Raw genomic sequence first — 26,963 nt, 5'->3', positions numbered from 1 at the left:
TAACGAAGCCGCCGCCACCGACTTTGTTAGGTATCCTTACAGGACATAGGCCGTAAGGTGTCCATGCGGTGAGACTTGGGATTGTTTCAAGTCCGTTCTGCAGAAGCTGCCTGGAGGACGAGGTGGAATCATCTCAGCACCCTGCTGCCCTGCTCTCGTCGAGTAAAGATTTAGACATCTGAAGTCTCATTTTTTGTTACACCTGCAGACATTGCGGTTTGAATATCACACACCTGGTGAAATCCATCAGGCGGCTAATAAGAAAGTAAATAGCCACTGTTGGTCATCATCCTATGATTCCAAAACCCTTCTTCCTCTTTCCCACCTAACTGGTTTCTTTCCTTCTCTTTTCCCCTCGTAAAGTATTGCAACGGACGAATTCTTAATACTTGTCCAAGTGGGCACCTCGCAAGGGCTCCCTCCGAATATCCTCACTCAGGAGTTTCCGTCATCCCGGCTTAATACACAAGGTGGCGCAGAATAAAATCATCCATTTTTGTTTTAAATAACTTTTCTACTGCAACAAATATAATTTTAATCGATGGAAATGTTTGCCTTGACCTTTAGAGGTTGCAGACCCTTTGTATACCTCAGCTGTCTAATTCACAAGTGTCAAATATGATTGACGTATGACGCCATTTGCAAAAATTATAAATCTTCCGATGAAATGTTTAATTTTGGGCCACAGTCGATTAGCATTTGCCCGTTACCGGATCTTGCCCACCCTGGCATTGAAGCCGCCAAGCAAGATTTTTATATCGTGACGTGGGCAGCGCTCATAGGAATGTTCCAGGCGCTCATAGAAGTAATCTTTGGTCGCATCGTCTTTCTCTTCCATCGGGGCATGGGCGCAAATGAGCGAGATGTTGAAAAATCTCGCGTTGGTGCGGATTATTGCGAGACGCTCGTCCACCGGAGTGAACGAAAGTACTTGGGGACGTCTCTCCCACTATAAATCGAACACCAAATCTGCGTTCCTTTACATGGCAGCTGTAGTAGACGTCGCAAGGCCCAATCTTCTTCTTGCCTTGCTACGTCTATCGCATCTCTTGAATGGTAATGAAATGACAGTCAGCCTTTGTTATCATGAGGACATTAACGAGACGGCACTTTCCCGCATTAAGGGACCAGACATTCCAGGTGCATGCCCTCAAATCATAACCCTTAATTCGTTCGCAGGGATCGTCATCGAAGTAGGCAGTTCCGAGGCTTTGTTTTAATTTTCATTGGTGGAGGATTTTTACGTAGCGGATCGCAAGCTCAGCGCACAACTGATATTTGGAAGCTACTTAGAGGATACTTGGGCGAAGCCTAGAAGTTGTGCGGTACTTGTACCATATGCAGAAGAATCCTCCTGGCCACTCCCAAGTGAATGGTGATCAGTGACTTCCCACATGGACTTCTACACATGGAACCATCCTCTCTCAAAGTACGTCTATGACATCGTAAAAGGTGACGAATCTTGGATATATTTATACTACGGTGGGCAAAAAGTAAGGTGAATTTTGTTGTAAAATGAAAAATCTTTATTTATCCTTGTAAATCAATTTCATCCCCTTCAAAATAATCCCCTCTCGATGAAATACACTTATGCCAACGATTTTTCCAATCCCCGAAACATGCCAAATAGTCCATTTCCGGTATAGCCATCAGCACCTTCTACGATTCAGCTTTTATCTCCTCAATCGACTCGAAACGCGTTCCCCGGAGTGGTCTCTGAAGTTTTGGGAATAGCCAGAAGTCCCACGGAGCCTAATCAGGCGAATACGGTGGTTGCGGAACGATATGCGTGGAATTTTTGGCGAAATGGTCACAAAGAACGAGTGCAGGGTGAGACGGTGCATTATCGTGATGCAAAAACCAAGAGTTGTTGGCCCATAATTCTGGTCTTTTTAGACGAATTGCTTCACGTAAACGACGAATAACGCTCAAATAATATTCCTTGTTAACAGTTTGGCCAGGTGGAAGGAATTCATAGTGCACCACACTACGAAAATCGAAAAAAACTGTCATCATGTCCTTTATTTTTGAACAACTTTGACGTGATCTTTTCGGTCTGGCCTCGCCTTTAGCACGATATTCGCTTCATTGGTCGGTTGCTTCATGGTCGTAAGCATAAATCCAAGTCTCATCTCCCGTAATGATGCATTTGAGATTGTCCTGATAGTCTGAAAGCATTGTTTCACACACATCAACGCGACGACTTTTTTCCAAGAAATTGAGAGTTTTTGGTACCAAACGAGACTTGACTTTTCGTAGGCCCAAATGGTCTTTCAAAATGGTTTTCACAGATCCTTCTGATATTCCGATCATATCAGTAAGGTCTTTAACAGTCAACCGACGATTTTTGAGCACTAACTCCTTCACTTTATTGACGTGTTGGTCATCTGTTGATGTCGATGGTCGTCCGGAGCGATCCAAGTCATCAACACGTTCTCGACCCTCTTTGAAGTCTTTGTACCACTTATAAACATTTTTCTGCGACATGGTCGAATCACCAAATGCCTTCTGCAACATGCTAAATGTTTCCGCAGCCGAAATTTCATTACGCAAACAAAATTTGATGGCACTTCTCTGCTCAATCAAATCAGATATTGTACAAATCGAAAAATGCACTCTTGGTCGTTTGGTAAACACAGGCGTAAATATATTACTGATAATGACATTCATATGAAAGTTGGCCCAGATGTTATTAACAGTGCTGCCAACTCATGAAAAAAATAACTAGAGCGAAATTTTAATCCCGCGAAATAAATTCACCTTACTTTTTGCCCACAGTAGTATGTATGCACCCATTCTACTAGCTAAGGTACCAATGATCCATGTATAAGTGACGTTATAACACCTATGAGGACGCTGATAGTTGGTCTATTGAGTTCAAGCAGATATTTTGTTCTTTTAAGATCCAGTTTTGGCCAGATCGCTTTGGAGACGCCACAGTTAGTAGTCAGAGACCACCTTCTATTAGTTTCCGTGGTTACACTCAAGTCAATCGCAGTGTACAGTTCGTTTAGAAGAATGCTAAGGTCCTGTACCACTCGGTGAAGATCCAGCAGAGCCTTTCCTTGCACATTCATCCGCTCTTTTATTTCCCTCCACTTCAGAGTGGCCGGGAACCCAAAAAGTGTATTGTTGTGTTCTTGGATAAACGAGAACGACCTTCTGACTAGAGAAGAAAAATTACCTTTCACCAAGGACCATGCGAGCTCTCCCGCATCGGGAGAGAGTTTTTGTGCACTGAAAAATCGAATTAATGGGTAATCCGCCTGACAGCCCCCATTTGGCACCTAATGATTTATTTTTGTTGCCGAGCATAAAAAATAAAGTGCAAACTCGACGTTTTTTCACCGCCTGCAGACGCTGATGAAGCCTTTAAACAGCTCGTTTTGGAGTTATCCCCTTCTGAGTGGCAAAAAGGCTTTGCAAATAGATTCAAGCGAATGCCGAAGTATATTGTCGTCTTAGGAGAATATTTTGCAAAAACAATGAAACCATTTTAATTATTATTTTACTGTGTGTTCACTATTGGACGCAAAGTAGAAAAGGCAGCCCTCATACTGACAGAGGCAGAGTTACATTCTTTATTCTTTGCAGGTGTCTATGCTCATTAACATAGCTCTGGAAGCTTTAAACCTACATTTGAACATCTAATTGCGCTCTAATTGTCAGAGTCTCCTCATTTCATAGAGCCACAGCCATAAAATTGACGCACTTCGCTGTGCTGACTCATACGCATATTCATGAGCCACTCGATTTGAAAATCACTAATCACTTTATTCGCTGAAATCAAATCTCTTGTCCAAATATTTAGCAAATCATTTACTGCATATGTGAATAAACACAGCTTAATAACAACTCACTACCATAATTAATTCATTAAACACCCACGCCGCCAGTCAAAACGTCAATATGCGGCGGCACATACATACACACTTTGCCCTTATTTCCAATAACAACTGCAAACAAACATGAAAATAATACTCAGAGCATTGTGAAAATAATTTCAACTCCTTACCCTCCTACCCTCTTACCCTTTTACCCTCCTACCCTACTGAAAATCTATTTATTGTTTCATTATGAGCCATAAATTTGTGAATTTTAGTATTTGATTTTTCATTTCAGATTTTTTCAGATTTCTTTATTTTGATTGGATTGGTTTTTGTTTTTTTTTTTGGTAACTGAAATTTCCCCGAATTTTCTACATAATAACTTGATTTTAATTTTAAATTGTTCTGTAATTATTTTTTGTATATTTTGGATATAGAAATATGCGCACCTAAAACAAACTACAATTTTCATTGCATTATTACTTTTATCATGCTAATGTTTCCTAAGTTAATATTTAATTTAAGTGAAATAATTGATTAAAAAAGATGGACTCGATATAAATATTCTGAGTTTTTTGGTTGGTGATAAAAATGTTGCTAGTTTTGTATATTTTGCGTTTTCGGAATGAGCCATGAGCCTGAATGTATCCAGTAGTGGGCAAGCTGAACTTTAGAATATAAAGTAAAGTAGAATATTTACAAGTTGGCGCAAAATTAAACACCCTATCGGAAGATTAACAATTTTTGCAAATGGGGTCGTACATCAATCATATTTGACACTTGTGAATGAGGCTGCTGCAGTATACAAAATGTACGAGGGGTGCCTTTTATTTGGCAGGATTTGGCAACCCTGATCTTGCAATCTGGCAACTGACAGCTGTATCGCAAAGTCTGACATTTTTTGGATTTTACGTACTCAGAACGTTTTGAAATACCAGTGCTATTTGTGTTGTTTACAGTAACTTAAAAGATTCATCTCGGTCCAAAAATGGAATTAAATTGTGTACATTTTCGTGCGATTATTGTTTACAACTTTCGACGTGGATTAACTCAGCAGCATTGCATGGATGAACTTCATTCATTTTTTGGGGATGAAGCTCCATCAAGGACCAGTGTTTATCGATGGTATGGTGAATTCAATCGTGGTCGTAGTTCACTCCAAGACGAATTTCGTGAAGGTCGTCCAAAATCAGTTGTTGTTCCGAAAACCATTGATGCTGTGCGCGAACTGATATTGAAAGATCGTCATGCGACCTATCGTGAGATTGAGACAATCTTAAGCATTAGTGGGACCAGCATACATTCAATATTGCATAAACATTTGACTGTCAAAAAAATTTGTTCGCGTTGAATCCCACACAATTTGTCAATCGCTTAAAAAAAGGCTCGTGTCGATTGGTCGAATGAAATGCTCAAAAAATACGATCGCGGGGCTTCGAAACACGTCTATGACATCGTGACAGGTGATGAATCATGGATTTACGCGTATGAGCCCGAAAGTAAACAGCAGTCGATTGTATGGGTGTTTCAAGATGAGCAAAATCCAACCGTACCACTAGTTTGCCAGTTGTCTTCCAAGAAATTAGGAAAACCAATCGCCAAAGACGGATCACTCTTCACCAGGACAATGCGAGCTCTCACACATCGGCTCACACAACTGCGTTTTTGAGCACCCAAAACATCGAATTAATGGGTCATCCGCCATATAGTCCTGGCTTGGCACCGAATGGCTTCTTTTTATTCCCGTACGTAAAAAACAAACTGAGAGGTCAACGTTTTTCGACACCTGAAGAAGCGGTTGCGGCATTCAGAATGCATGTTTTGGAGGTACCTCATTCAGGGTGGCAAAAGTGCTTCGACAATTGGTTCAAACGCATGCAAAAGTGTATAGATCTTCATGGAGAATATTTTGAAAAACAATAAAGTGATTTTCGATGATTAAAATTTGTTTTTGTTCTCTAATCCCGCAATATAAAAGGCACCCCTCGTATTCAGTCTCTAAAGATCAAAACAAAGACTTCCACCCTCAAAATTCATAATTAAAAAAAAAATTTTTTTTTTAATTTTTTTTTTCAATTTTTTTTTTCAATTTTTTTTTTTTTATTTTTTTTAAATTTTAATTTAGTAAAAAAGTTATTCAAAAACAACGCGTCACCTCACAATGGCTTATGCAGGAGCTGTGGAGATCAAGAAGAAATTGAATGTCCTCCACTGTGGATGTCCTCCTTCAAAGAAGCAGTGCCAAATATCTTGGCGATTATTTTTTTGAAGACCTGGGAAATTTGCAAAATGTCTCACTGGAGGGATTAGTTACCTTCTTAAAAAGATCTCAGTGGCTTAAGCAACTTTGTTAGGGGATGGAAATCAAATGCAGGTATCTCAATGGACCTTAGGGCCGCCGAGTGTCTTGTCTTCGATAAGCAACCTAACTTACCTAACCTAACTACGTCTAACTAAACGAAAAGATAGAGTTCCATAGTACAGAAAATTCTTTCTTTGAAGCTGAGAAATCTAGCAAGTCAGATTTGGATATCACATCTAAAACATGAAGTGCGAAGAATTCTAAGAGGTGTGAGAAAATTAATACTTTGAAGCAGAAAAGGAGATTCATCACTTCTCCGAAATAAGTTGTGCGATTCGCCTTTAACAATAGTCGGGGGATGCCGATGACCGGGTAGGAGGTATCTGAGACCAATTCAGTCGACCCCTTCCTGGCAAGCTCATCACCTAGCTTTTCTGCATGTGTGCCGATTGTCCAATGACCAGTTGATACAGCTACGAATTTGGAAATTTCGTGGCATGGAGTCCCCAGCACTTTCTAAGTCCTGCATCTATTGTACCTGGATCGAAAAAGTACACGAAGAAATGGGGCTCCATCTCTTCTGCGCTTTCCTGAGAAATAAGTTGTGCAATTCCCCTTTAATAACAGTCCGAGTAATGCCGATGGCCAGGTAGGAGATGTCTGAGACCACTTGAGTCAACCCCTTCTGATCAAACTTACCAGCAATTTCATTTCTCTCTAAGTTCCTGTGTCCTGAAACCCAGATCAGAGAAAAGTTTTCTACACAGCCAAGAAATTTGTTCTCCCCTTACTAATTTAGATCTGCACGTCGTCATGGCATCGTCAGAGCTTAATCGCGGCTTGACTATCGGGAAAAATGTTAATATCTCCTTCACTCCCAAGTTCCTTAAGCATTTTGCATGCCTGCAGGATCGGAAAGTCTTCTGCCCACAAAAACACTCGCAGTATTCGGCAATTTTCAGGAAATAGCTTAAAGAAAACCACTGCTCGGACTCCCGATTCTATCTTGGAATCTTCAGTGAAGACAGAGATAACAGCTTCGGTGCAGATTTGCCGTCGTCCCAATCCCGCCTCTTTGAAAGATTGCCGTGGCACACGAACTTCAAACTCCAGTTTGTGGATAGAGAGATCTGTTCGAAGTTCGGAGAAATACAGTATGAACTGCTCAAAAATGGTACCATATCCCTTGAGAGATTGGCGCAAGACGGTGTTGCAGACTAATATAATTTATAACTGGCACGCATTCATGAGCAATCTTTGATATTAGCATAACTGCATCCACTGATTGGATGACAGCCTGGCTATGCGAGAAGATATTTATCGTAGTATTTGTTACGGCGTGTGCGTTAAGGTACACAGGTACCTCATTTATGGCTAAGACTTCTACTTGGTAGACGTTGCAGTTATCCAGAAGTCGGACAGATAACTGTAGTCCTAATTATTTTGGAATGTTTGAGAGAAAGAGTTTTGGCGAGTATCGCAGACGATGGAACGATGAGCTGATGAGCTTTAAGATGACATAGACATAGTGCAGCGAATAAAGATGCAGCGGCTGCGTTGGCCCCTTGAGAAATTGTCTACAGAGGCCAACCTCCCTTACCCTGATTGCTCTTTGAGATACCTAACTTCTGATGAAAGTGTTGTTTAATTTGGGAAGTCTAAAGTGTGGGGTTCCGTTTTGTAAGAGTTGACTCTGAGGCCGCAACTGGCAGCCCAGTTGAAGTCTAAAGATTTCAATAACAAACGGGTTGTGTAAGATGGAATAGGATCAGAAAACTTTAATGATCTTAGCATAAATTTCAGAGACTCCTTTTGCGCACATTCAACCCTGTCAATTAAAAATTTGTGACATGGCCTCCAAATAAACGCGGCACATTCCGAAGTAGAGCGCACGAATATAGCAATTTCGGAGTATAAAAATTACACCTACATATCGAAGTCTAATTTTTCATATATAGCGGCTGCTAGACGCTTTGCAGAGATGTCGCGATTTCTAAAAGAGCTGCGCACGGGACTGCGGGGCATAGAAATTTATACACACAGTTCCGAATAATTGAACACAAAAAGCGGTCATAAATAATAGTTAAGGTAAATTAGCAGCGTAATTAGAATATTAAAAATTAATTAGAGTAAAAGCCTCAAAGAGAAGAGAGAGTGCGAAGTGAATGCCATTGGAAGCGAGGAATCCATACAGGAGGGGCTGGGTAAACAAGTAAATATATAATTTGCGGCCCAGAATTATGCAAGAACATAAAGGGTTTTCCTATAAGAGGTGTTATTTTGATATTCAAAGAAAAATGCTATTTTTTAATATAAATGAGCGGATGTTTATTTCATTATAAAGAGGAGAATAACATCAGGCAAATGACCACCACGATCACGCTTACAGGACAATATCCTTTTCAGGGAATTTTCCATAACCGAGCTGCAAAGTGGCTGCCCTATGCCCTCGATAGCCTCACGAATTCCATCTTCGAGGTCTTGAATCGACCCTGGGCTGTTGGCGTGGACCTTTTCTTTCAAGTGGCTGCAAAAAAAAAAGTCACAGGGAGTTAAATCACAAGATCTCGGTGGCCAATTATGATCACCTGTACGGCTTTTCCCGTAAAAGATCAATGGTTTCGTTGCTTGTGTGACACGTAGCGCCGTCTGGTTGAAAATAAACGTTGTCCAGTTGAATACCATCCAGTTCCGGTCATAAAAAATCGTTAACCATCTCTCGATAGCGCAATCCATTCACCTGTAACACCTGTTATTGGAAAACCCTATATTTCATTAGATTCAGTCGTCCATAGCCGCGGACTAATGACCAACTAAACAATATATTTTGATGATAAAATTTCTGCTGTGCTTGGTGAGGAAGCAGAATTTTTCCCCCTCTTTGCAGATTTCCTTTCAGGATATCTACTCACATGCAACTGTGGGCGAGCATGTGCTCGTATGTGCCTCCCAGCAGCATTATTGTGGTCAACACACAGTTTGTTTATTTTGTTTATAAATTGGAATTTTCGTTTTCTGACTGTTTAGGTAAACAAAATGCGAGTGATGCACCCAGCGGCGTGCACAAGTATAAACTTCTACATGCGGACATACACGAATGGGCACTCAATATACATGAACGCGCGCGTGTGTGTATGTGAGCGCTTGTGTTCACCTTCTAAATAAAGCGTTGAATTTTTATTTTAGTTTTTTCATCCCTTTCCCACTACTCTTCCTCCCGTTCTCTGCTCTTCCACGTTTTTATGTGGCCCATCATCATTTCCCATTAATCCCGTCCAGTGTATTTAGTTTGTTTTACTTTTCAAATTTTTTGTTTATTTGTTATTCCGACAGTTTTGTTTGGATTTTCTATTACGTGTTTTGTGCATTCAATTTCTATGTAATAATTTTCCTGGTCGGGCTTAGAGTGATTCCCAAAATACAATTTCGCGTAATTCACTTAGTCAATCGTGTGTGGACGTGGTTTTCTTGGGCAACCATAATTTTCGCTGATTTACTTCTATATAAATATACTCCTGCAAGTGTGTGAGTGTATGTGCAATAAAATTGTACAGTTGCGGACACACAGCATTCCACGTAAAAAGGAGGTAGTGCCCGTGGTGCTTAAAGTGTACGCACTTTCGGTATCAACCGACATTTGGATCTTAGTAAGCTTCCAGCTCTCTACTGTCATGTCCCACCGACTGTCGCAGATCCTCCTGTAGGACTGTAGATCCTTCCATATAAACTGTAGACAGCTTGTTGGACTGATGACGGCCCACTTTCTATGGGCGAAACACATGGGAAAGGGCAGACATCTCAGGCAGGGTAGACATCTGCCCAGCATGCGGAGAGGAGGATGAGACGGCAGACCATTTTCTGTGCATCTGCCCGGGCTTCGCTCGAATCAGGCTTGAGGTCTTTGGCACTGCTGTGTTAAGAAGCGACCACATCAGTGGTTTCTTGGTACCACAAGATCTACTTAGATTTCTTCGGAGGTCGAGTAGATTTAAAGATTAAAATTAAAAAGGGAACCCAAATGCTAAGTGCTGTACTTGCTAGTTTGTCCCGACAAAAAAAAGCTTCCACGCCTACCTAAAACTTTTAACAATTAATAACTTTGCTACAACCTGCGGCATGTCGCAGAATTCAAGTATGTATTTCATGCAACTTCGTGTCATGTTTTGTACACCAACTATAATCAAACTCCCCTACAAAACGTTTTCCTAGAACAGCTTGGAGTGAACTCTGAGGACGCCTTTTAGGGACGCCTCTGAGGACGTAATCTAATCTATAACAATTATAATAGCGCTACTATACCCCTTCGGTCAGGTGGCCATCAGCTTTTTAGAATATCTTCGTCGCCTAAAGATTTCTCTCGTGCAAGCCCTTTAAAATTACAGCGTCCAAACTTTTGCGGAGAACGTCACTGAAAATGAACCGTCCAACAATGCAACTAATCGCCACACCACAAAGATTTGTAATACTTTAATGCATTGAATATTCAAACAACATTTTCAAACATGGATCTCATTTATGGTTCACTGATGGGTCCAAATTGTAAAATGGTAGAGCAGTGGCAGGAATCAATGGGCCTAAATTAAAAAAATTGATTCCGATGGGACTCTACCCAACAATATGCCACGCAGAAATACATGCCATTGAAATATGTCTTCGCAGGAAAATGAGAGGTACTCACATCTACATACTTTGAGATAGCCAAGCGGCTCTAAAAGCCCTTCTATCAACAACTATCACCACTAAATTGGCAAATGATTGCCTAAACCTTTTCAACACATTAAGGAATCTCAACATAGTAATTCTAGGCTAGATTCCGGGACACATGAAGGACATGAGGGGAATAAAATGGCTGCTCAGCTCGCAAAACGAGGAGCAAATATCCAACTTGCTGGTCCTGAGTCTTTCTGTGGACTCACAAAAAGCAACATTAATGAATTTCTTAAGAAATGGGAGGAAAGGAACTTTGCTGCACACTGGCTAAACTGTGCCGGTCAGCGTCAAGCCAAACAATTTCTAAAACCCAGCAAAGGAATATCTGAAAAGCTACTCTCACTAAGCAGAGTAGATCTGCGTCTTTTAACAGGATACCTTACAAGTGCTGCAGTAAGCATATATTTAAATAATATTGAGATATCATTTAAATAATATTGGTCTATCTGAGACCAATGTTTGCCGCTTTTGCGAAATGGACATAGAAAGCCCAGAGCATGTGCTTTGTGAATGTTCTGCATTAGGCAGACAAAGACTTCATCACCTTGGTGGTACCGTAGTATCTCCATGAAATCTTTGGATCAACAAACCCAAAATTGTGCTAAAATTTTTAAAAAGCCTAAAACTGAAGAGTTACAAAAATAGGCCTTGCAAAATAGATCAACTCTGGTCGCAGTGAGTTTTTTATTCCTTTTTCACTCCTCTTGGGAGCGTAGGCCCTCGACAAGATTCAGTCTTGCGTTGGTTTCCTTAATCTACCAGTCCTAAATAGTGGGAACGTCCACCTGTCGTTACTTAGGAATAATGTCTTCTTACTGCTGAGAGAGCCATCTATGTTTCACATTTTTCTGACAGAGGGGTCGCGTAGATGGTTGAGGAATTCGCTAAATTTGGTGTATCTTCACTATTACCGCGGCTGTCCGCTTCCTCTTGCTGGCGCCAATGATGCAATGAATGACTGTGTGTTTTTCTTAGGCTTTCTTGTTTTAGCAGCAACAATGCAAATAATGCGCTGACTATTGTGCAGGAGTAAGACTGGATAGGATAAGTTTTTGGGGATGAGAAATGAGATTTTTTTTTGTGAGTCATGGCCTTCTAATAACAATAATATTAAATTCAGACAACTCACTTGCTCAATCTTCCCACTTTGCGCTACGAGCATTCAAAAGATGCCTCTCATACAATAATGTGTTCAGTAGCCCATGCCCTGTTAGTAAGAAGCTCAGATTCAATCAACATCTTAAGTCCGAATTTCTTTTAACAAACCTAACTTATCGGATGGACTTGGAAGCCATCCAATTAACCAGACTATTATCCTAGTAATCTTGTCACCTAACAAAGACCATTTCCCTCAAAAGCTAATTGCATTCTAAATATCCCCTCTCCCCGTCGTTGTTGGATAGCCACCCTTCCCAGACGGAATGTCATGCAGCATCTCAAACATTCAATTTTTCACAAAGGGTTTTGGGGTATAGAAGACAAGTAATTTAGACAATAGGCTAAAGTGAAATTTAGAGTAGTAGATGCGAGCTATCCTGGAACAAGCGCCACCAGCGGTAAGTGGGAGGCAGCGCAAACGTTCGCAGGTAAGATCATGACGCGACTTCGCCATATAGATTGGGAACGCAAAGCGATTCAGCAACAGTTGCAACAACAGAGAAGGCAGACAGTCTCTGACGAACCGATGGCAACAAGCACAGAAGTTTAAGTGAAACACTCAATACAGAGTGAGTAGCGAGTTAAGAAAACACTACTGCAACTTTTCCAATGTCTTCTTTACTTTGGAACCACCTATAAACACAGTGGGAGTAATTGGCATTATCTACGGTGTATAGCCTTCATATGCCTGCAGGAGAGGAACCGGGACGCAGGTACCTGTTGTGTCTTCTGACATAAACGCGGCTCTACCCAGAAGTTATACTTTTGTGGTCCCAGGGTAGAATTAGCCGAGGTGGATAATTGTTATAGTATTAGTGGTATGACGGCACCACTGAAATGTTTCTGACATTTTGATTTCAACCTTCTTCTAAAATAAAGAAATAAAAAAAGGAGTAGATGCACGCGGAATGCTGCTGGAGTGACAATTCTTGGCAGGATATAAATCCGGCTCATTCCGGTAATGTAGAATCGACTGCCATGGGAACGCTGGAAATATCGAGACTGGTCGCATAAGACGGTGGCAGAATAAGAGAACAGTTCATCAAAGGCCTTAGAATGCTAGTGCAACAAGTTCTTGCTCTTCGAAAAGCCAGTTTCGGCAAAGGAAACGAGCAAAATAAATAAACCGGGGCAGGTCCATATCAACAAAATAAAATCAAATATGATACAAAATTCATACCGAAATACGACTACAAATCACCTGCAATTATATTAGAGAAAATTGTTTTTTGAGCTGAGTTAAAACTCAATTATTTTTGGTTTGAATGGAACGTCGTACGCACGAAGAGTATTTCTGAGGTGGTGTTAAAAATAGAATAGTGATAGCGGCATGGTCTGGATCACTCTTGCAATTACGGTGCTTGGCAGATGATGTGCTCTTACTAAGTTCTGATGGACGGTTCTCAGTGACTCAAATTCTCACTTGAGGATCAATACAACTACGCGCCCTTCCATCACTTGCACATTACAGTTCGCACTCGTACAGTCTTAATACGAATTAGCTGATTAAAAATTGTATGCAGCTTTTTTTCTTACTCTCTGCGATTTCTGTCCCATAGAAAACATTAGATTCAGAATACTGGGTGGCTCTAAGGCTCATTGCGATACCTGCATTTGGTTTCCATCCCCTAACTAAGTAGCTTAAGTCACTTAGATCTTTTTAAATCCCTCCAGTGAGGCATTTTGCAAATTTCCCAGGTCTTAAAAAAAATAATCGCCAAGATATTTGGCACGGCTTCTTTGAAGTGCAGAACATTCACATTCAGGAGGTGTTGTACCGACTCAATTACTGCTTCATTTCCACAACTCTTGCACAACTTTTTTTTTTTATTGGCGCGTACACCCTTCTTTTGCGTGTCCTCCTCCTATTTGTGGTGTGCGTCTTGATGTTGTTCCACAAATGGAGGGACTTACAGTTTCAAGCCGACTCCGAACGGCAGATATTTTTTTATGAGGGGCTTTTCCATGGCAGAAATACACTCGGAGGCTTACCATTGCCTGCCGAGGGGCGACCGCTATTAGAAAACACTTTTTCTTATTTTTAGATCTTTCACCGAGATTCGAACCAACGTTCTCTCTCTGAGTTTCGAATGGTAGTCACGCAACAACCCATTCGTCCACGGCGGTCACCACAATCACAACTGCAGCAAAGTCATTTCAGTAGTGAGGCATAGGGTCGCATGTGAATGTCGCTGGTAGATCAGTCTAATTCTTGCAGAGCACACACATTTTGTTGTTTTTGTAAGTTTCAAGTGCAATAACATATTTTCGCAATATTTTCCAAAGTATCGTATAATTTTTTACTAATGGCGCTCCTTAAAATGCGGCTTCCATTGGTTTTGAGCCAGAGAGAGCAGGTGTGAGAGTGAAAGTACGTATACGCCATGGCGTCATACTTGGGTTCTTATGTATGAGTAGTATGGAGTTTGGTACTATTCAATTATTATCTTATAAGTATTCTAACATGCACCAGCATCCCATGGCCCGATAATATATAACAAGTCGAAGTTGTTGTTGTATCTTTTTAATTAACGTAACGAAAATCTGCACTTGTGGAACAACATCAAGACGCACGCCACAAATAGGGGGAAGAGCTGAGGCAAACATCCAAGAAGGATGTAAGCGCCAATCATATATAATGAAAATCTGCATGGAGTACATTCCGGCTCGACCAAACACAGTTTATAAACTAACGCGGAACTAAGTTGTGTAAAGTTTACTTATTGTATATTGGGTTGGGGAAAAAGTAATGTCGTATTTTGTCAATTGAGCGCGACGTTTAAACATATCTTGCGTTGTACTTATTGCATCGGGTCACACTAAACGGCAATTTGAAGACGACAATCTGTACTACAAGTGTTTCTTTGACAGTGTTGTGATCGTACGTTTCAGTCTAAGTTATAACGCGTCAAAGATGGAGTCCACCAAACAAGAAATTCATCATATTTTACGTTTTTACTACCTTAGAGATAAAAATGCAACGAAGGCGGCGGCAAAAATTTGTGAAGTTTATGGGCCTGATACTGTAACGATTCGGACAGCACAGCGTTGGTTCGATAGATTTCATTACGGTGTAGTAGATGTCGAAGATGCACCCCGTACTGGTGGGCCAATCGTCGTAGAGACTGATAAAATCGTTGAAATTATCCAAAGAGACCGGCATGTGAGCATTCGCTCGATTAGTCAGGAACTAGGGGTAGACCACAAAACCGTTTGGAACCATTTGCAGAAGATTGGATTCCAAAAAAAGCTGGATGTTTGAGTGCCACACGTGTTGACGCAAACAAATCTCTTGGACCGAATCAACGCTTGCGATTCTCTGCTAAAACGGAACGAACTTGACCCATTTTTGAAGCGGATGGTTACTGGTGATGAAAAGTGGATCACGTACGACAACGCCAAGCGAAAAAGATCGTGGTCGAGAAGCGGCGAGCCGGCCCAAACCATCGCCAAGCCCGGATTGAACGCCAGGAAGGTTTTGCTGTGTGTTTGGTGTGATTGGAAGGGAATTATCCACTATGAGCTGCTCAACTATGGCCAGACCCTTAACTCGGTCCTCTACTGTGAGCAACTTGACCGTTTGAAGCAGGCGATTAACCAGAAGCGGCCAGAATTGGTCAATAGGAATGGTGTTGTGTTCCACCTGAACAACGCTCGTCCTCACACATCTTTGATGACTCGCCAGAAGCTACGAGAGCTCGGATGGGATGTCCTATCGCACCCACCATATAGTCTGGGCCTGGCACCAAGTGACTATCATCTCTTCCGGTCCATGCAAAACGCCCTTGGTGATACCAAGTTGGGCTCAAAAGAGGCTTCCGAAAACTGGTTGTCTGAGTTTTTTGAAAATAAGGAGGGGGGTTTTATAAAGGGGGGATAATGAAGTTGCCTTCTAAATGGCAACAAGTTTGCGAACAAAACGAGGCATATTTGACTTGAATCGGATAATTCTAAGTACGTTAAATAAAAATGTTTGCCAAATTTCGATCACAAATACGACATTTCTTTTTCCCTAACCCAATAGATTGCCACTAAAAGTTTCGAGGCATACACAAAATATTTACTCCATATGCATGCATTTACTTGTCTCAATGAATTTCTATGTGATAAGTATATTCTGCAGTATGAGATCAACTTTACGCATAACCCAAAATACTTCTGGAGCTTAATAAAGTCGAAAAAATCTGTATCTGGTATTGCAGCATCTGGAGTTTTGCTCAATGAGAAAAGAACAAACTTGGCTTTGGAAACTGTCAATCTCTTTGTCTCTAACTTTGTGTGTCTTGTTGCATGATTTTTGTGGTGTGCGTCTTGATGTTGTTCCACAATTGGAGGGACCTACAGTTTCAAGCCGACTCCGAACGGCAAATATTTTTATGAGGAGCTTTCTCATGGCAGAAATACTCTCGGAGGTTTGCCATTGCCTTCCTAGTGGCGACCAGTATTTCTTAATAATAGTGTTCCACCAAGATTCGAACCGACGTTCTCTCTGTGAATTTCAAATGGTAGTGTCCAACCCATTCAGCTACGGCGGCCTGTTTGCCTTTGACACTAATGGCTGCCCAAACCCAAACCAAACAGAACTTCCACCGAAATTACGAGCCATTCCCTCCTCCTTTTTCTTCCGTTTGCCAATACATTTCGAAACCATCTGGTCTGTCCAGAATGAATTTTATTTTCATCGAAGAAGATTACACTTTCCCATACATCTTCCTAAAATTGATGGTTTTCTGCAAATGTCAATCTGGGCTGTTTGTGTCCTGTGATTAACTTAGGTTTAGATACTCATTTCATATACTTTAGACAAGAATCTGCTTGCAAAAGTTGTTGCACACGAAGTAGTAACTGGCAAATTAAGGGTGGCTTTAGTTTCAGCTGGGCTATTTGATATATTTCTAGCTAAATATTTGATTTCCCGAATATCTCTAGCGCTAAGTTTTGGTTTTCTAGTAGCATCCTTGGCTTAGAAGTAATGTAAAACCCCAGTTTTGCTTATTTTTAGTTTGAAAACATATCTCGCATTTTAAGGTCTTTCTCGCTCTATGCTAAAATATGTCAGACAAAGCTTTTTCATGCGCCATAATTTTTGTTTCTAAACCAAAACTACACATAAATATGAAAACAAGATAAAGTGATCAAAAGCAGTTATAATATAAGGTGCGCAACTAAGTTCTCGCTGTTTTTTTATGAAAATACAACTTTATTCTGAAAAAATGGTTACAAGTGAATTATTGAAACTATTGCCCTCCGCTGGTTACTACTTTTCCCATCTTTCTGGTAGATCTCGTATACCGTCGCGGTTAAACTGTTAATCTTTTGAGGCTATCCACGGATCAAGCCATTTTTTGATGTCTTCATATAAATGGAACTGCTGGTCAGCTAGGCCATCTGCCATCGATCGGAAGCGGGTGATAATCGGACGGCGCAATATCTGGAGAATATGGCGGGTTGGGTGGGATTTCTCATTTCAGTGTTTCCAGGTAGGTTTTAACGGGTTTGGCAACGTGAGACCGAGTGTTGTCATGCTGTAGAATCACTTTTTCATGCCTCCCCGCAGTGCTCTGCTCAATCGCATCAATTGAAGTCGATACCGATATCAAGTGATGGTTTCGCTTGGTTTTAACAGGTCGTAATAAATAACACCAACTTGGTCCCACCAAATACATAGCATAACCTTTGCAGCGTGAATATTCGGCCGAGGCGACGACGTAGAAGCATGACCGGGCAGTCCCCATGACTATCTTTTCTTTGGATTGCTGTATTGAGTCCATTTTTTATCCCCCATCACGATGCGATGAAGAAAACCCTTCCTTTTTGCCTTTTTTGCCGCTGGAGCAGTTGTTCACAGGCGAAAAAACGACGTTCAACATCCCTTGGTTTTAACTCATAAGGAACCCAAATCGCCAAAGCACGCAATTGCTTGGAAATGGATTGGCGGGTAACTCCTAATACTGAAGTAAGCTCTTCTTGCGTTTGACATGGATCCTCATTGAGCAATGCCTCCAATTTAGCGTCTTTAAAGGTTTTTGGCCTTCCTTCACGCGGACGGTCGTCAGCATTAAAATCACCGTCTTTGAAGCGACGGAACCAATCTTGGCACGTTGTTTGACTTAAAGCAGCATATCCATAAACCCTTTGTAGCTCTCAATGCGCCTGAGTCGCCGTTTTTTTCGAATGAAAGAGGAAAATCAACACTTCCTTCCCGCAAATGACTATTATTCGGCACTAAATCAGACATTTTCACAATACCAAAAGTATATGATACCAAAACAAAATCACTAATGTGTCGAAGCGGTTTGTTTATCACATGTCTAAGCTTGGTTTATGACGTTTAGGTTATGTTAGAATCGACTAGCACACACTGCTGGCGGCATCTATTGGCAAACAGCCGCGGACTTAGTTGCGTACCTAATATAATTTTTTGAATATTTTATTGCTTAGAGATTTTCTCAAACGGGTTATTTTAAGAAATTTGAAATTTCTTATTTATATTTTTCATTTTATATTCTTCTGAATTGTAATCGTAGTCTATTAGGATGTAAAACCACATTAACTTGAACTAAATAAATAATCACTGAGCTTCTCAAAAAAACGCAATAAAAAGTTAGCCTTCTAAAACTAAAATATGCAGCTTAAAGCTTTCATTATAAATCCTTATAAAATTATTTAAAAAAAATGTAGGCATATTTTTCACATGTCGCACAGATCGCATTCCATTAGAGAATTTTAAATTTCTGTTATTAACAAATACAGAACTGTAATTTATACAAAGCCATGCAGGCATATAAATGTGGATATTCGTATGTATGCACGCCAATTGTTATATTACTTACAACGCACGCAAATACAAATAAACAAATATCAACAAAAGTAACAATTTTTGTCACGTAAATATTTAACAGTCTTTGTTAAGCGCTTGGCCGAGCTACGCCTGCTCCTGATGTTGCATTTTTCATGTCAGCGACCGATTCGTAGGCTTGCTTTTGCGTGCCAGAGAGTGGCTGCTATTAGAAAAAAAAATTGCTTCTCTTGTGTTTCATGCCCAGAGTCTGGATCGAACTCTAGACCTAGTGCAGAGAGCTAGTCACGCGCAAGCTCACTCGGCGAGAGCGTTCATGAAATAACGAAAACAAATAAAACAAAAAAAATTATTACGTACCAAAAAAATAACAATTATATGTGTGTGTAGGTATGTATGCCCACCAAAAGTGTAACGGCGGGTGGCCTCTGCGTATGAGCAACATCGGCATGGCCTTACTCTTGTTGGAGCTAAAAGCTCTAAATCAAGTATAATGTGCCCCTTTTTTCAAGTATAATCAACGCCACAAGCACTTTAACATTCGGCGACCCCCTTTTCCCGCATATTATTGCAAAACTTTCGTTTGCCTCACGCTTCCACACTTCCATCCAGCATTGGCACGCCTGGCCGTCAATTTGCTCTATGTGCTGCCTAGACGGGCATTTTGGGTTCAGTACGTGCAAGTGGAATTCATGTTTGGCCATGCAAATTCGCACAGCCATCAATTTTTCCTATTGATTTTCGTTTTTATTTCAATTTAATAATTAAACACTTCACACATCATTGCCGAAAATTTCCAAAATAACAACAACGGCGTAACGCTTTGAAATGGAAAAGATTCTCAAAATTTTATGGCATTCATTTATATGGTGTGCACAGTTGGTGCAGACACTTATATTCATGCAAGCAAATGACTTTTGTTTGTATATTCATAAAAATATGTTACTTTATTTGGCTGTTGATGGGTTTTGAATTTTGTAAAATGCGAGAATCGCTTGTCGATTGAGTTGTCAATTAAAGCCGATAGTTGAACGCAGCAGGCAGACAGCAAAATGCTGTGCGTATTTGTATACAAAAGTATTGACATAAAAGCATTCGCATCTATGTGTAAATATTAATACAGACTGATGAAAAATATGATTCGAGTTCGTATGCTAAATTATAGTTTTGTTTATAGATTTCTTTGAAGTTTTTTGCGAACTTCTTCGTTAATAAATTTATGCAGTCGCATCTCTTTTATCTACGTATTTTTTTGCATGAGTGAGCTACTTTGGCTGGAGAGGAAAGCACATAATTTCGCCAAAGTCCGCATCAGATGTGTTTTAGAGAAAAGCTAAATGGGTTTCCGTAGTCTCAAGTCTTATAAGAAAATTATATTCCAACTAATTCCAGCTCTGACTAAATTCACTTCGTCAGGTGATTTCCCAAAAGGTCTCTATGGCAGAAAATTATCTTAGGGTGTTCTATTGCTTTTGAGGGCACAAAACCCCATCAGGCCGCAGTGCAAACCTCCAACAAATCTAAATCTGAATAAGGTAAATGGCTGCTCATGTAAGAGCCCATTTGGACAAAGAATCAAATTCGTCTGTTGTGATGCCATACAGAAGAAAACAGAGTGAGAAGAACCAAATAGGTTGAAAAATAAAGAGGAAGCTTTGGTTTAGAGGTGGACCAAGGTAGACTAAGTGGTTGCCTATTACAATTGCCTTAACCTCTTCAAACAAATGATAAATTTCAACAGATGTACAATTCTGCTATATCCGCAAGTGCAGCAAAAAAATGAGAGTCCAGATGCCTGAATTTTAGCCCGACGAGAGCGGGACAGCTGAAGAGAAGTTACTGAGATGCTTACATCTCATCCACAACTGAGGAGAAAGTGCTAAGATGATTCCACCTCATCCTCCAGACAGCTTCTGCAGAAAGGATTGCTTGAAGTAATCCCACATTTCACCGCCTGGGTACCTAACGGACAATGCCCGGTAAGCATTAGATTATATTAGATTACTTTGAGGTTTGCACTCTGACCTGATGGGTTTTTGAGCCTCCTACTCATCACAGTACCTCATCCATACCCAGTCCCCTTTTTAAACCCAAGATAGAATAGGGTTGAATTGAGCGTATGCGCTTTTCTTCTGGCTGCAGTTGGTCGACTTTTCTCAACCTTCTCCACGCTATAACGCTGCATTCCAGGAGAAGGTGCATTGGAGTCTCCTGGGATTGGTCGCAGAAACGACAATATCAACGGACCATGTTCTCATCATGTGCAGATTACTACGGAGTCTGCAGTTGCTTGTGATAATGCCCGTAAGCCCTCTCAGTTGGGGAGTTTTTGGGATTGTAAGTTTTTAAACCTCTTTTGGTTGTACCTGCCTAGTAAGAATTTCGCCTGGGGTAGCCCCATAGTTTGGTTCTGGCTGCCCTCCCTTAGCTTAACTCTTCACTCCTATGATCCTCCTAGATGGTGTGTTGTTCCATAGCGAGGCTGCAGCCTCTTTCTCCAATTAGTTCGCTATTGCGTTCCCAGTTAAACCCGCATGTCCTGGGACCTAAATTGGCCGGATGCGATTGTGCGTTCCTAGTAGATTCAGTTTCTCGAAACACTCAAAACCCAGTGAGGACTTGATCTCACAGGATGACAAAGCCTTGAGTGCCAGCTGATTGACGCTCAGAATGGCAATTCGTTCATTCCGTAAATTTCTGTCTAAGTTTATCTCTGCACATAGACGAATGGCATATATCTCTGCTTGGAAGACCTTGAAAAATTATCTATCGGCACAGAACGCTTGGTTACTTACGCTAAGGATACTCTCCAAATTCGAGAGCATCAACTGTGCTAGCTCTAAAAGTTCCTTCGGGTGCGCTACTAGTTACCAGAAGGATCTCTCGACTTTGGACGCTGCCACTATCTCATTAATTAGGCTATCTTACTTTCATTTGTGCTAGAGTCTTATTATTTTTTATTCAAATTTTTCGAAGTGAAAACGATACACTACTAACAGAGCTTAGATTAAACATTAGAGCCACTCCCCACCAAAGAGCCAGTAACGATTCGTTCTCGGTCTGGTAAAATGTATATTCTCACTCAATCAATCAGTTTTATACTAGAGTAATAGCGTTCACACCAGAAGCCTTGCCATTCCGAGTTCGATCTCGCTCACATCAAAATTTGAGTTTTGTCGTAAACAAAACGTTATCATGACCCCGGTGACGTCAGATTGACCACACCTTCTGAACTCCTTTTCACTTAGACTTCTATACCCAATTAGCGGAGCCAAAAAGAAAGAAGATACGGAAATATCTGGACAACTAGAGATGAAAGCCGCGCATGGGTACGTACTCGTTTAATACGCTACAGAAACTGGGGGAACAACCTAGCGGTTTTTAAGTTTTACGCTTTAGCCGTTCCAATCAAAATTCAAAAACAAAGAGTATGTCCTCAACCCTTTTGCAGCAGAGGCCAAGATTTGTTAAGTAGGACGATAAATTTTCTCATTTTTCTTTAGTGCTCGGCTTAAACGTATTAACTGCGTTCGTTACCGGTCCACTCTGACGGTTTCACTTAGTTTTAATTAACCTTGCTGCCGTGACTCTTCCTTTTTGCTGCACTGGAAGCATTCATCTCACTCGTGACACGTGCCTTCACTTATTACAGTCTCACTATAAGTACTTAAGACCACTTGGTGAGCCTTAGCCGCAGTTATCTTCGATTGGAAGAAGAGAATTAGTACCTCCTACAAAGACGAGAATTCGAAGCAAATACTGACATCTCTGACCAAGAATACATTCAGAGATAGCAAAGCTTGCTTCCAAAGATTTTAGAACTCTAATAGCAACCTGAAAAAATAGTAATTTTGACTATTACGGGTACTTTTTGAATAGAAGCTATATATCGGGTCCTTCTTAAGAACTTTAAAACGAGCTTGCTGAGGCAGGCACCTGCTTCACAGCACATATATTGCTCACTCTCAGTTTTGAAAACGGAAATAAACGAAGAACTAACTCTGCAAGCGCAGTCTATATGGGAAGCCTCGACCTTTCACTGGATTGCCAAAATATTACTACGAACTTGCAACAGGAAAATTACAAACTTTATTTTATCACTTCCAAGGAAGGAATGTAAAATATTGGAGTACTGACGGGACATTATCTCACATCATATTACTTCTTTTCCTTATTCTTATTCTTCTTCTTCTTCTTAGCATCACAGTCCTCGGTACACCATTGCTCCATTCTCAACCTTGCGCCATCTGTCTCTATCTAAGGCTACCTCCTGCCACCGCCGCACGTTTAGCTTTTTAAGGCCAACTTCCACGTCTTCGAGTCCTCTTCTTCTGGAGTGTCCCCTTCTTTGGCTTCCAATAGGGTGTAATTCAACTGCCTTTCAGGCTGTTCTCCCCTTGGGCACTCTAAGTACGTGTTGAAGCCATCTTATTCTCAGACATTTTACAAGCCTTATTACACACTCCATACCTCACGCAGCTAAAATAGGATTAGTCCAGAACGCGGTATGTAACTTTTAAAGAAGAAAACGTTACTTTAGAACACCTCCTTTGCCACTGTCACTGCCACTAAGCAGACCTCGTTACAACTGCCGGGGATCGGTATGGTTTTCATCTCTGAAGGCGACAAAGATCTGCTCACAAAAGTTTAAACTGTTTATTAAAACTCGTCAAGACATGCACCACGAATTATGTTTAACACGACTCCAACAACACTACGCGCACTATGGACCCTTGTCGGGTCTCTGAGCTCTACTCAGATCTCCCAGATATTCCTATCCTAACCTTGCCTCGGGCGACCGCCGTAGCCGAATGGCTTGGTGCGTGACTATCATTCGAAAGACGTAGGTGCGAATCTCCGGGAAACACCAAAATGAAGAGAAAGGTTTTTCTATTAGATGTTGCCCCTGTGGCAGGCACTTATAAACCTCCGAGTGTATTTCTGTCATGAAAAAGCTCCTCATAATACAGGCATTTACCGTTCGGAGTAAACTTAAAACTGTTGGTCCCTCCATTTGTGGTAAAATATCAAGACGCACGCCATAAATAGGAAGAAAAGTTCAGCCAAGCACCCAAAAAGAGTCACTCTCAGGTGTCAAACCAGAGTTATCGATATCGATAGTTCTCAAGCAGCTAAAAAAACACCCGTTACATGCATATGCACATAAGGGTTTTCCAATAACAGGAGTTATTTTGAATAGCTCGCTTTTTAGGTAGATGTCACTTTTGCAGCTGTCATTTTTTGATATTTGACAAGTAGAAACTACGCCATTTATAAAAATGGAACGATAAAAATGGTGAAAATTTGGCAGAGACGGTTCGTAAAACTCGAAAACTCGAACATTTTTGGGTCATCGTGAAGCACCTTGCTGAACCGCAATACAGACATTGGTGAAAAAATTCGAGCTGTTGGGTCAAGTGAGAGATGTGAAGAATAAAACCCGTGCACGTCGCTCAAGAACAGCCGTACATATTGCTGTTGTAGCCGAAAGGGTTGAAGAAAACCCAGTTTTGTCCATTCCTCGTCATTCTTTGGTAGTAGACATTACACAAACGTCATTACAATGTATTTTGCATAAAGATTTGGGTCTTAAGTCTTATAAAGTCCAGTTAATACAAAAACTCAAGCCGGCCGATCATCAACAACGTCGTGTCTTTGCTGATTGGGTCGTTGGAATGCATGAAAATGATCCGTAATTCCATCAAAAATCATCTTGAGTGATTAGACCCATTTCCACCTCGGTGGCTTCGTCAACAAGCAAAATTGTCGGATCTGGGACTCAGAAAATCCAAGAGTTATTACTGAAAATCCTCTCTATCCTCAACGTGTGACTGTTTGGTGCGGTTTATGGTTCGGCGGAGTCATTGGATCGTACTTTTTCGAAAATGAAGCTGGGGCAACAGTTACGGTAAATGGATTGCGCTATCGAAAGATGATTAAAGATTTTTATGGCCGGATGGATGGATGGTATTGATCTGGACAACGTTTATTTTCAACAAGACGGCGCTACGTGCCGCACAAGCAACGAAACCATTCCATTTTACAGGAATAACACCTCTTATTGGGAAACCCTTTAGCACGTCCCTCCATTTGTAGAACAACACGCGACACAAATAGGAAGAGGAGCTTGGCCAATTAATCAAAAATTGTCACTCTTGGCTGTCAAATCAGCGTTATCGATTTGGATAGTTCTCATGCAGCTAAAAAAACACCCGTTACATGCATATGTACATACATACAATTGACTACATGCACGTTTTCATGCCATTTTTTATTGTTGTGCTGGGCCGCAACACATCAAACACTTACGGCTTCAAAGGAATACCCAAAAAACAATTTGGCAAATTTCACTTCACAATTTTGGCATTCATTACAATCGGAACATTTATTTTTTAAACATATTACTCAGTACTAATATATATAAACTAAATAGATTATTAACGTTAATTGGCAAATATTTTCATTGCCATTTGGTGCATTTGTTTGTGTGTATGTATGAATTTTTGTTCTCAAATTTTAACACTTCAATTTTATGGTGCGAACATTATTCTATAATTGATGAGGTGAGTTTTTTTCATCTTCACTTTTTTTGCGATTGTTTTTGTTTTTCTGCTCTGCGAAGCTGTTTAATGAAAATGTTGTACCTGCTTTTTGCTTGTTTGCACTTTGTTCGCTTTAAATGAATTTTCGTGTACGAAAAAATCACACCTTGTTTTTGTACTTTAGAAACTGAAGGATTTTTTTCTGTTGTTGTTTTTTATTTATTTTTTTTTTTCTTATGCTAACGCAAGCGTGTAAATTTGCATGTACATTCATACGTATGTGTGAATGTATGCATGTAAGTATGTACAATATGTTGATGCGCGCTTGTAGTTGTTGTTGTGCACAACTTCACTACTCTGTTTGTCGAATGGGGTGTCACTTCGCATGCCTGTTGGCAAGTTGCATCGATTTTTCGCCCATTGGTCCTTTCTTTTTTGCCTTTCTATTGTTGTTATTGTTTTTTTCCTTTCCTTTCCTTTCTTTTATTTTGGTTGTTCAAGGCGAAGCGGCGTGTATTTTTAAAACTTCACTCTACATCGCAATTATGTGGGAATAAACAAGCGAGGGAGCAAAAAACCACTGCATAGTTAATACATGTATGTGTGTGTGTGTGCATGCATTTAGTCGTAGCGAACAATCATTAGTTTTGCCAGCAACATATCTGGAACGCTTAAAAGCATACATGTTCGTATGCAGACACACACACATATACATACACATTTTAAGTACTGCCAAAGGCACATGTCAGACAGGCAGACTGCCTGTTGGGCTGTTGGGGTGTTCGGCTCGCAGGCAAGCAGCCAATGGAGGAGTTGTGAGACAACTAAACGGCAAACCGTCCAACCGACCGCCCGTTCGACTGTCTCACTTACTGACTAACTGCCGCATGTAAGCAACCTGTCAACCCGTCTTGCCGAGTTGGCGTGAGTGGGGAGCGATGCAGGTGCCACCACATGCCGCACGCCCATTACTCCGGCTTATGTGATGTTTTTCAACAACTAGGCAACTTGGGGGCACACACACACATACATACACATATGTATGTAATAATGAAGCAGACAGCATACAGGTATGCATGCTCAAACATATACTATAAGCATGTGTGTGTGTGTGTGTGTGGGTATAGCTATTTGTATCCTTTGCTAGCAGGGGCTGTCGCACGCCTTTTTAATTGTGTCAAACTTTACCTTCACTACGGCCCATTTTATGATACACATATGTACATACATGGCGACACACACACAAGCGCGCAAGTGTACCTGTATATTATATGTACGTATGTAGATATTTAGATGTGTTTGTGTGCGTGTGTGTGTAGGCGTATATCAGTTTACAGTTTTCAATTCACAATTTTCAGTTTCTATTTTTTCATTTTGCCCTTTAATTTTTATTATACACTCAACTTCGAGTGCGAAACCAATAAAAGCGCCACAACAACAGCAACAACAATAATTAAGGCAAAACCAACAACAACAACAACAACAAAAAGTATGTGAAGCACGCCAGCATACACACTGAAATTGTCGCTTTTACGTTAGGCATTTAACATTTCGGTTGCATGAACCTGCAACACACACACACACATGCACATATAATGAAAAAAATAAAAACACGCACACATACA

General features: G+C 40.7%; 1 protein-coding gene across 5 annotated transcripts in view; it reads right to left on the bottom strand.

Moving 5' to 3' along the window:
- Positions 1 to 26,963, bottom strand: part of LOC128863436 (potassium voltage-gated channel protein Shaw) — a 57,246-nt gene that overhangs the window by 29,450 nt on the left and 833 nt on the right. The gene's annotated exons all lie outside the window — the stretch shown is intronic.

Source organism: Anastrepha ludens, chromosome 5 (genome assembly GCF_028408465.1).
Source record: "Anastrepha ludens isolate Willacy chromosome 5, idAnaLude1.1, whole genome shotgun sequence".
Classification (NCBI taxonomy): domain Eukaryota; kingdom Metazoa; phylum Arthropoda; class Insecta; order Diptera; family Tephritidae; genus Anastrepha; species Anastrepha ludens.
The sequence above is the reverse complement of the archived record's forward strand: the minus strand, read 5'-3'. Positions and strand labels throughout refer to the sequence as shown.